We start from the raw sequence: 12,137 nt of genomic DNA, 5'->3' as shown, positions 1-12,137 counted from the left end.
TGAGGCTACGCAGAGAATAGATTATGCGGACTTATGTTCAGCGCTTTTCGCATTGACTGGAGTTTCGCTAGACCGGGAGTACCACGTCATCCATAGTCCCAAAAATTTGAGCCAATCAGAATCCTACAAATTATGTATTTATCATTTTAAAGCTGGGCTTTTTTTGCATTTAGAACCTGACAAATTTTTATTTTAAAAATAGCCCTATCAAAATTTAATTTGCAAAAATAGCCCTGGGCCTGCCACGCAGGCGCCACGTCAGCGCCACGCGGGCAGAGCTGGGCCCGTGTGTTTAGTACGTATTTTTTGTTACGTATTTTTTGTATATTGAAAAGTGGAATAAGAAGTAGGGATGTCAATAGATATAGATATCCGAAATATTATCCGAATTCAAATCCGAATAAATTATATATATATATATATATATATAGAGTGAGGCTACTATGCTATCGGAAGCACGGAGCCTTCCGTGCTTCCAACTCGTTTTCGGTGTTGCGACTTTCGAATCGTCGATCGGCTCCGTTAAACTTGATCGTATACTATTAAAAATATTTCGGCAAAACTAAATTTGAGAATTTTTCGACTCATTTGGCCAGTTGATCAAAAGGTCTCCAAAATTGACAATTATAATGGTAGATGTTTATGCATTGTTGTAAATTGTAACGGTGTAATATCAAATTCATATAATTTTATAGAAAATTTTTATTTCTATTTAGACGGTTTAAGATCTAGCTACCTCTGATCTTAAAATTCAAGTCTTATCTATCATCATTTTTTTTGAGATTTTTGTTTTTAGCCATTCTTTTTTAGACTACTCGTTGATAAGGTTATATAGACCGAAAAAGTATGAATATTTAGTTTCCAAATTACTTTTCAATAGTGTAGATCAAGATCTATACGGAGCGTTCGATTGTCAATTTTGGAAGCCGGCATCATTTTTGAAACAACTTGATAGCCGTCGACATCAGTTTTCGCCCTTAGATTTTTCATTGATCATTTCCACCCGTTAGATCATACCAATTCAATTCTACTCAACTCTAGGGACACCATTCATTTTTAAGTGGGGACACCATCATCCTAACCATAACATCCTATCAATCCACGGTTAAAATTTATGCAGTAACCGAAGGGCGGTCTGATACTTAAGAGTATAGTACCCAGGCCTAGTATATATTATTATCAGAGTAGATATATATTGAAGAAAACGTAAATTGATTTACTTCGGAGTGAATGGAGACTATTCCAAATTATGATAATTCGTGGGAAAAGAATCGCATTATGATGTATATATATATATATATATATATATTAGAGAGAGAGATGAGAAGGAGAGAAGAGAAGAGAGAGAGAGAGAGAGAGGAACTAAGGCTAATATACTATTAATGCACCAAGTCATTGGTGCTACCAGTTTTTGGCCATTGGATTTGAGAGATGTCGGTTAGGATGATGTGCGGGCCCTGAGGCGTGAGTAGGGTGGTTGCGTTGATTAGTATAATCTAACGGGGGGTGAAAATGATCTAAAGGTAAGATCTGGAACGTGGTGAAATCCTGACAAAACAGAAAACTTGGTAGCACCAAGTGCTTAGTGACTAGTTAATAGCACAGTAGCCGGACATATATATATATTATATATATATTATATATTTATATATATATAATATATATGATATATATATATATATATATATATTAGGTTCAGGTTCTAATGTTTCGTTTCTCTTCATTCTTAGGCTCAATGTCACGCTCGAGCGCCACAACGAAAGCATTCATTGCGAAACGTGACAGACGCAGATAGAACAGAGTTTTTCCTATCTGTCCAAGGCATCACAACCTGTATACACATCACATTCCAAATAGAAAATAGAATACATGAATGTATCTTTTCCTACCGGATGATTATCTTAGCTGCAGACAATATAATGTCGTAGGAAAAAAGGGATGTTCTTCTAGACTAGTTTCGCTTAATTGGGTCGAGTGTTATGTTTTTAGTGTGTAACTGAATCTATTTCAGGATGTCTCACAGACATCAACCACCGACGCAGTCCACACCCGCACTACCTGCGGAGCCGAAGCCACAGGGCTTGTGGGGAGAGTTGGCTAGCTTGGCCAAGTCTACTCAACAACAAAGAGTGCTACTTCAAATAATGTGCGAGATATGGGCACAGTAATCCGGTGCATCACCACAGCCTCTAATCCTTAGGCACCACCACTGACTACACCAGCAGATGACCGGCAGCAACTACACCCCTAGCAGTGACAGTGTCGGCGGTACCAATGCCTAGTTAAGAGGCGTCGAGATTAGACAGACAACTGACGAAGGTGGAGTAGGAACGGATTAGGCCGAGATTGCCAAACTTTCACAGATTTTGACGCACCTTGGTTTGACGGTAGTAGCACTGAGCCGTGGATGGTGGAAGCTTGGGTTGGAGCTATGAAATAGATAGTTAAGGACATGTTCGTTTCGAAGAGGGATCAAATCAACTTAGCAGTCCACTATTTGGAAGGGGATGCGCATACTTGGTGGAAGAGGGTTCAGTCAACTCAATCACAGAGTGCGCTGTAGATGACCTAGATCGAGTTTCCTATGTTGTTATTTGGGACATACTTTCCAAATAGTATAAAGCAGAAACTCAAGAACGACTTGAAGAATTTGTAATAGGGCTATAGAACAATGCAAAAGTATGCCAGAAGATTCAACCGTCCGCTGAATTGTGTACCATTCATCGTGATGGACGAGGCTCATAAGGTATATTTTGTTTGAGCTACAACCAGAGAGATTTAGACTTTTGTGTAGGTGCAGAGGTTATAAACCTTGGATGTGGTGAACGGAGTAGGATCTTTGGGGGGAATATGGACCCATAGTTATAAGAGAGTTGTGACTAGCATTGGAGTAGGGTCAGGACAGAAAGCACCCAACATCGAATGACGGTGGACAGACTATGCCAGACAACCACCGACACCTCCACGATCTCACTCTCATGGTCATGGGTCTTCGACGAGACAGAGGTCTAGTGGATCCTAACAGCTGCAGTAGAGGCGATAGGACAGGTATGTCATCTATGGAGAGGTATGTCATCTACGGAGGACCACACTGGCTATGGGTTTATGAGCAATGAGCGTGGCGATGTTTCCTATGTGGACAGATAGGGCATATGCAGTCACTTATCTTATCCCCAAGTGGCCAAGTGGCGTCACCTGACCTATCGACGGCATTGGCTCCTTCGTCACCACAGCACATGTCAGGGGCTCCACCAATATACAACCAGATAGATCGAGCTTTGGTTCCACACCCAATTGAGCAACGACAACAGATGCAAAATTGTCATATGCGGCCGAGGTTGAGAATTTCACTGCGCCCGACAATGCGGTGGGTATCATTTTAATGAATGGTATTAAAATACGTGTATTATTTGATACCGATGCATCACATTCATTCATTAGCCGAGCATTTGCTTCCCTGCATTGGACTAGAGATAGGGTCATTATCACATGCACGAGAAGTGCAGATATCAAAACAAATATTGCATGTGGTAGAGTGTTGTTAGTCATGTTTGGTGCAGTTGGGATCGCAGATCATGCCTGCATACCTGTTGATATTGAGACAGTTATAGAATTTCGATGTAGTGTTTGGGATGGACTGGCTGGCCTGCTACTTCATGACGATAGACTTTGGGGAGAAGACAGTTGTTAGAAAATTGCATACGGTAAAATCACAGCGAAAAAGAAAATCAAACAAATTTAATTTTTAAAACTCGAGATCCAATCTCTAAAATCATGCAAACAGGATCCCTCATATTGTTTAGAATTAAAGAAGAAAATGAAACATCTAATTTTTACCTTTGCGCAGATAGATCTCACCGCAATCGGATGATCGTGGAATTGGTTCAGTTGAAGCGGTACAAGCATCGAGCCTCTACAGGTATCCACATGAGATTGGTGTCCTCATCGGGGTGCTAGCTCCCTTACAAAGGACATCTTTCTTGTTAGAGGATCAAAGAGAAGAGAGAGAATGTGAGAGATGACGGCTAAAATTTTCTAAAAACTCCCATATCTTTATAAAAAGGGTTATGTTCCCTTTTATAATAATATAATTACCATTAAGTATAAGAATAAATCTAAGTTTAATTTTATCTTATCCTTAATTGGTTCGATCGATTAAGTCCTAATTTAAATCGACTTGAACTCAATCCTAATTTAATCAAATCAAATTAATAATGAAATACTTGCACACAAGTCCTCTCACAACTTACTAATTATTAGTAAGTCCTCTCGTACAATATTTGCACTTTAATATTAGTAATTTGTAGCCATTACAAATTAGTCCAATTATCAATATATTGACAATTTGGTCTTCCGGTGATTCCAAAATCATGATCTAGTTATTCGATCAGTCACAACNAAGTGTTCCACCCCACCCCAAACTATGTTTGGGTACAAGAGGGGGGATAACATATGCCAAATTCAAATTGTGATGTTTTATTTAAAAATTTTGCAAAAGATGGTAAAACTATATCGTTTAGAATATACACTTGGGTTATGAAAAGATTGTAGGACTAATTCTCTGGTGCTCACATGGTGATTTCATTAACTTTAACACTTTTCTAACAGTTGAGACTTAATTATAATAAAATCAAGAGATTAAAAACTCGATTGCAAAAAATTAAAAAAAGTTGTGGACTAAATTGAGAAATATTGCAAAGATGGGGGACAATGGTGTAATTAACCCTTCCCAAAAGGAAATAGTGGCTCAGGGTTTTTTTTTTTTTTTTTTGAGAAAAAAGTAGCATGCTATCCGCTTCATTCATTCGGGATGTGAATTAAAATACATGGGTGAGGCATCAGAGCCTCAAATGTGGCGGAAACAAAGAAAAGACAGGTGTTGTTTGCAAGGTACAGTTAAGTCCGCTATACTGTCAACAAAATCTATCTATAGGTCAGAAATTTTTCCACTGAGCCAGCAGATGTTTGATCTTTTGAATCCCACGTAGGGGGTCTGCTTGGGCCGTCATAAAAATCGCTCCGCTCCTCGACTCCCAAACCACCCACCAGCAAGCTATAATAGCACTTAAACCGTTACTCGTTGGTTGTGCCCCCTTCCGACCTTTCCAAATATCCCACACCCGGTGTATGTCATCTCCTAAGTCTCGTGGCTGGACATCCTACATTGACATCACCAGAAGAAATCTAAAGAATACACACTGCATAAAGAGGTGATCAATTGTTTCTAGATCCGACCCACAACGCATGCAACTTGTATTCCCACGCCAACCTCTTTTTAACAAATTGTCTACGGTGATAATTTTCTTCTTAAGCACGAGCCAATAAAAAACCTTCACTTTAAGGGGGATACGAAGTATCCATATCTCATTAGCCCTGGCATCCTTCGTTCCTCCATCACTTAACGCAACATATGTAGATCTCATAGTAAAACGACAATGGGGGTTCCACCGCCAATACACTTTGTCCGTTCCTTGACCAATTCTGTATTTGGATATAAAACCTGCGATGTAGACCTGTTACTTATTTACACTACCTGATTTAGCTTTAGGAGCCGTTATAAATTTGTATGATCGCAGTATTCGTGTGGTGGATACCCCAGGTAGTTTAGAGTTCAGTTACGCTCGTGCCGGGATGCCTAGCGTATTTTTACAGTAGCGTTCAGACTGTTTCGGACTGTTGGGTGCCGTCGGGGTTGACGGTGGACCCATATCATCGTTTTGGCGTCGAATTGTGCCGAGGGCATGTGACCGGTGGGGTGTTAGGCCAGTTAGAGTCGGTTACTTGACTTTGGCTTGTGAGAGCCGGATTGAGCTTGACAGAGATATGCTGCATACTCGATTGGGTAGCTCCCCCGAGTGCCACTCCGGAGACGGGCGCTGTGCTTTCGCGTGGTTGTCGTTCATGCGGTTGGACTTGCTCTCTACGGACTGGTTAGTGTGGAGGTAGCTGGATAGTCCCAACTGGGCGGGACGGGTGTATTTACAGTCCCTTGGACGGGTATGTTTACAGTCCCTAAAGAGATTGGGTCAGAATTGACGTTACTATAGTAGATTAGTTTAGAGCATGATAGTGTAATAACTTATAACTGTAGATTTTATTCCAGTATTTATTACTATCTTTGCTCCCTTCGGTAGACTTAGTGTGTGGACCGATGATGTTCTGGGCGGCACCCACTGAGGACTACTTGTTTTTACAGTAGTTCTCACCTTCTGTTGTACCCCATTTTTGCAGAGTCATCGTCTTCGGCTGCTGCTGTTGCCGATCAGGATCGAGGCAAGGGCGTCGCAAGTTAGAGCCCTACCAGACGAGCCGAGCTAGAGATGCCCCTTCAGCAGGTACTTGTTTTTGGTTGGAGTTCATGTACATACAGTTGTATAACTCGCCACTGTGAGTAGTTTGTAGCTTGGATTTGACGTATGTATATGAAACTCGGTTTGTTTTTAGTTACTTGTTTTTCTAGCAGCTCTATACTACTGTTTGTAGTATTGTATATTTTACAGGTACAGCTATCGCTTCGTATATAGGAAAAATTTCTTTGTATATGGCGGATTTATCGGCGTACCCGGGCCCCGTATAATCCGGGGCGTGACATAATCTCTAATGCAAAAATTACTTTTGAAATTAAATAGAAAAATAAAATCCGTTAGGAAATAAATTTTTGAAATTAAATAGAAAAATAAAACCCGTTATCTTAAAACGAAAATATATTTTGAATAAATAGATAATATCAAAAAAAATATTTTAAAATAAAATAAAAAAATATCTTTTATAAGACTTTCACACCGGTAATCTGTTATAGAAATCTTACTTTTGAAATTAAATAGAAAATTTTATTTTTTAGGATTTTCACATCAGTAATCTGTTATTGAGAATTTATATTCATTGTGGTTTCTATTTCTATTTTTATTCTTATATTTAAAATTTTTCGTATGAAAAGAGAAAAATGATCGCTAATTTTTCCGCCGAAAAATGAGTCTGTCACATACCCAAATTTGAATATACGTGTTTCTTAAATATTTTCTTTCTCATACGCAATACCCGTACCTGTCAATCCTATCATACACGTCCACCGCCAACATAAAATTCAGTTAATCTTTCTCATATGTAATATCCAGGCGTTTCTTAAATATCTCATCAAAATTCTAATCTTTTCTCATCGTTTCTCAAAAATTCTCTCAACCTATCATAGTTTTAAATTAAACATATCTTCGCATTTGAATTTAAATATTAAAATAGATCAAAAATAAAATTTAAATTTTAAATTAAACATGAATTTTATAGCGAAAATGTCTATCTTTTTACCTAAAATTTTCATGTCCAGAGATTGTGAACCATTTATCTAAAATAATCTCTTAAATTTTGAATCCGTCAGAAAGATGTAATATCTCCACTACCCTCGCATTTGAATTTAAATCTTAAAGTGGATCAAAATTAAATTTTAAAAATTTTAATTTTTTAAATTTAAATCTTAAAGTGGATCGAACTTAAATTTTAACTTTTAAAATTAAACATAATTAAAATTTTAATATTTNTTTGTAGCCATTACAAATTAGTCCAATTATCAATATATTGACAATTTGGTCTTCCGGTGATTCCAAAATCATGATCTAGTTATTCGATCAGTCACAACATGTGCGACCCCCATAGATTCTATTCTATTTGGTAGTGAGATATAATCTGATCACTATCAACAATATCACTGAAACTCCTTTCAGTGGGTTGGAACAATTTCAACTTAGCCTAATGAAAATTATTGATCATCTAGATGACTCTCATAAGTCTCACAATCCACCAATGATGAAAATTATCGATCATCTAAATGACTCTCATGAGTCTCACAATCCACCAATGACGTCTAGCAGCATGTAATGGCATTCTAATAATATGGAATACTCAATTTTTTGGTACAGTTACCATATTATACAGTCCTTTTATCAAGAGTCCCGACTAGACAGAGGTCATAAAATAGCTCGTCAAACCCCATCGTCTGTTATATGTCAAATTTATTCGACTCAAGTTCTAATATCGGAAATCCTTTCCGATATGAACTCTGCTCTGGCCATGGTCTTCAAAACTCGGTGTCATAAATCACATAGGACTAACGCCTCTATCTACCAAAAAAAATAGATTCCATATAGGTACACACCCTATTCCTACGACGAACCTACTACAACCAATTTGCACCACAAAGACCCGAATGGCTAGGGACCAAGTGTATGTACAATCAAACTACAGTAACCTCATTGTAAATAGCTGAGACACCACAGATCAAAGGACTAGTCACATTACTGCAACATTGAGTAAGTCATTGACGAGTGAGTAGGCATCCAAGTGACTTCTTGCGCTGGTCACACTCGGTACCCTTTTCTCTAACAACCACCTGCATATTCACACCAGTGTCCCTACACTCTTAACTCAAGACTCGTCTACCCAAAAAGAGAAGTGACTTATGCGTCGATCTTATCGGATCAACCATCGTCCACGTGATGATCCATCGATCGGGAGCATTTAGGAATTAACCACCAATGACATGTCTCAAATTCTCAACTCTTGAGAATACGTGTCATCATCTAATTAATTTCTTGGACGATTCATGGACACATACACAACATGAATAAAAATAAGAATCTAAATTTATTCATAATATTTAAAATTAAATACAAATTTACGTTCTAAAAAGAATATATGTGTCAACCTGATTTGCTTCTATTGCATACATCTAACAATAGAAATGTTCCACGAGCCAGAATATGAGAAGTTTGTCTACAGAGGCTACAGGAGAACTTTTTTCGCTATGATGATCTCCGCATTAAGGACACGGCAGATAATGAGAAGAGGATGCATAGCCTTCTTGAAGACTGTTGTGAAGATGTCTACGATAGCACCGAAACTCTAGAATATTCCTATAGTTTGCGAATTTTTTGATGTGTTCTTTTTAGAGTTGACAACGATATCGCCGAACAGAGAGTTTGAATTTGTGATTAACGTGGTCCCTAAAACCACGCCAGTCTCGAAGGCATCTTTACAGGATGGCACCTACTGAGTTAAGAGAGTTAAAAGCGCAGGTTAAGGATTTGATGGAGAAAGAGTTTGTGAGACCCAATATATCACCTTGGGGAGTGCCGGTGTTATTGATGAAGAAAAAATATAGTTCAATAAGGCTTCATGTTGACTACAGGGAATTGAATAAAGTGACCATCAAGAACAAATATCCTTTGCCACACATCAACGATCTATTCAATCAGCTGTAAGGAATCTTGTATCTTTTCGAAAATTGCTCTACAATCCAGTTACCACCGGTTGAAAGTGAAGGCCAAGGACATTCCAAGACAGCATCCAGGATGGGCATTATAAGTTTACAGTTACGCCATTTGAATTGAGGAATGCCCCTGCCGCATTTATGGATCTGATAAATAAGGTGTTCAAGTCGTAATTGGATAGATTTGTAGTGATGTTCATTGACGATATTTTGATATACTCCCGGAGTGATGCAGAACATTAAGAAAAACTTGAGTATAGTGCTATAGTTTCTAAAAGAGAAGAAATTGTATACCAAATTAAAGAAATATAAGTTTTGAATTCAATAGGGTTTTTTGGGCCACATAATTTCAGCCGTAAGTATGGCAATAGACCCAAAGAAGATTGAAGAAATTTAGGACTAGCCTAGACTGACGACGATCAATAAGGTGAGGAGTTTCTTGGGATTAGTTGGATACTACCATCGGATATTACCATCGGTTCGTGGAAGGCTTTGCGAAACTTTCCACACCTCTCACTCATTTGACTCGAATGAAAATTAAGTATGTGCGGAGTGAGGATTGTCAAATAAGCTTTGGAAAACTAAATCAGAGACTAATGTCAGCTCCTATTCTTACCCTTCCAGTTATAGGGAAGGATTTGTGATCTACAGTGATGCATCGCATAGTGGATTAGAATGTGTGCTGATGCAGCAGGCTAAGGTAATCACTTATGCTTCAAGGCAACTGAAGAAATACGAGAAGAATTACCCTACGCATGACTTAAAGCTAGCTGTAATGGAAGGACAATAATGTAAGTATCCTATATCACTCTGATAAGGCTAGCATTGTGGCAGACACGTTGAACAAGAAGTTGATGTAGAGTTTGAGTATGATGATCACTCGACAGACGCCTACGTGAGGAGATGAGGTGATTTAGGCTTGAGGTTTTATCCCCTGGACTTTGTGGGAGACTGATATCTATGGTCTTGCAATCCATTCTATTGGACAGGATCAGGAAGAAGTAGAGTGTCGACCATATTTGACGAGGATTCGAGCCGAGGTTGAGAGCGGACAGACAGGAGAGTTTAGTATAGATGCCTTAGGAGTACTACAGTTCAGAAATTGATTATGTGTGCCAGTGGATTCAGAGCTCCGTGAGCAGACATTTAGAATGGCTTATTGCTCACCTAATACCATTCATCCCGGTGGAACCAAAATGTATGAGGACGTGAAGGTACATTACTGACAGAATGGAATGAAGTGAGATACCAGAAGATATTATCTCAGTGTCTGACTTGTCTGCAAGTAAAGGATGAGCATTGTGTCCCTACTAGCAAGCTTCAAAGTCTTTCAATCTCAGAGTGAAAATAAGATCAGATCACGATGGATTTCGTTGTTGGATTAGTTAAAGCTCAGGATGGATTTGATGTAGTGTGGGTAATAATGGACAAACTGACCAAGTCTGCTTACTTCCTGCCAGTGCGGCCTACTTGATCCTGGGAGCAACTCGCGTAGTTGTATTTGGATGGGCTAGTGAGACTGCACGGAGTACCTATCTCGATAATATCAGATCGAAACCCGAGATTCATCTTACAGTTTTGGAGGAACCGACAGGCGACATTGAATACTCAATTGCACTTCAACACAATCTTTCACCCCCCAAATTGATTTACAGTCGGAAATGACTTTATAGACTTTGAAGGATATGCTGAGGATGTATGTCCTAAATTTTGGAGGAGGATGGCATCAACACTTGAGAATGACTGAATTTGCGTATAACAACAGCTATTAAGTCAGTATTCAGATGACTCCATTTGAAACGTTGTATGAACACAAGTGTTGATCTTCCCTACATTGGAGCTAAGTGGGTGATAGAAAAATATTGGGGCGAGACATTCTGAAGTCAAACGAAAAGGTTAGGATTGTTCAACGACGTCTAGTGACTGCCTATATATTTTTTATTTACTTTATTTATAATTTAGAATAGCTTTTTTTATGTATCGTTGATTTTTTTAGGTTATTTAGTCTAAATAATTTTTTTAACTAACTATATATATTCTCTATATTAATAAATACTTAATTTTTATTTACTAAATTTATAAAATATTTAAAACATCAGAATATAAAAATAATTATTATACAATTGTATATATAAGCATTTGTTGCCCGGCTTGGTAGGCTTGTGCTTCAATGTGACGCAATTACAATCGCCCGGAATCGATTCTCAAGCAAAGCGCTCTGATATTGCGTGGAGTATTCATCGCTTGCCACGCTCTTTTTAAGCTCTTTTTGGGTTCGCGCAAAAGCAGCGCAGATGCAAGCCAGAAAAAGCCCTTAGAAGGGAATGGTTGAGTGAGCTTTACTGCCTCCGATATTCTATGTTCAATATTTCAAGTTATATGTTCAATAATTCAAGTGACATCAAATTCAAAAACGGAGGAGAATGGGCTATATGCTTCAAGGAAACAATTGATCCTTTCTGAAGTAACCAGGAAGTGCCGAGTAGGTAAGAAAATGTATGGAACGTATCTGAACTATAACACAATATGATCCAACTACCTAACATTCTAAAATTTAAATTTTACTACCTATCCTTATACTTTATTTGATTTGAATTATTAAACTTCAACATGTGAATGCATTGTTTAATTCTATGGACCAGATAAGTATATTTTATATAATTTATACAATTATAATTTAATTAAAATAAGTAATGAAGCTAAAATTCATATTGGAAAAATCAAATAGCTTAGATCAAGTACTGAAAAGTTGAGTACCAAAATCAAACTTTTAAAAAGTTGGATAGTTGAATCAAAACAGATCAAAACTTAGATAAATTCCACACATATCTTACCACAAACTACTGAGGCATAGGGCCGCGATTTTATGACCCCACGA

Source organism: Ananas comosus, linkage group 10 (genome assembly GCF_001540865.1).
Source record: "Ananas comosus cultivar F153 linkage group 10, ASM154086v1, whole genome shotgun sequence".
Taxonomy (NCBI): domain Eukaryota; kingdom Viridiplantae; phylum Streptophyta; class Magnoliopsida; order Poales; family Bromeliaceae; genus Ananas; species Ananas comosus.
The sequence above is the reverse complement of the archived record's forward strand: the minus strand, read 5'-3'. Positions refer to the sequence as shown.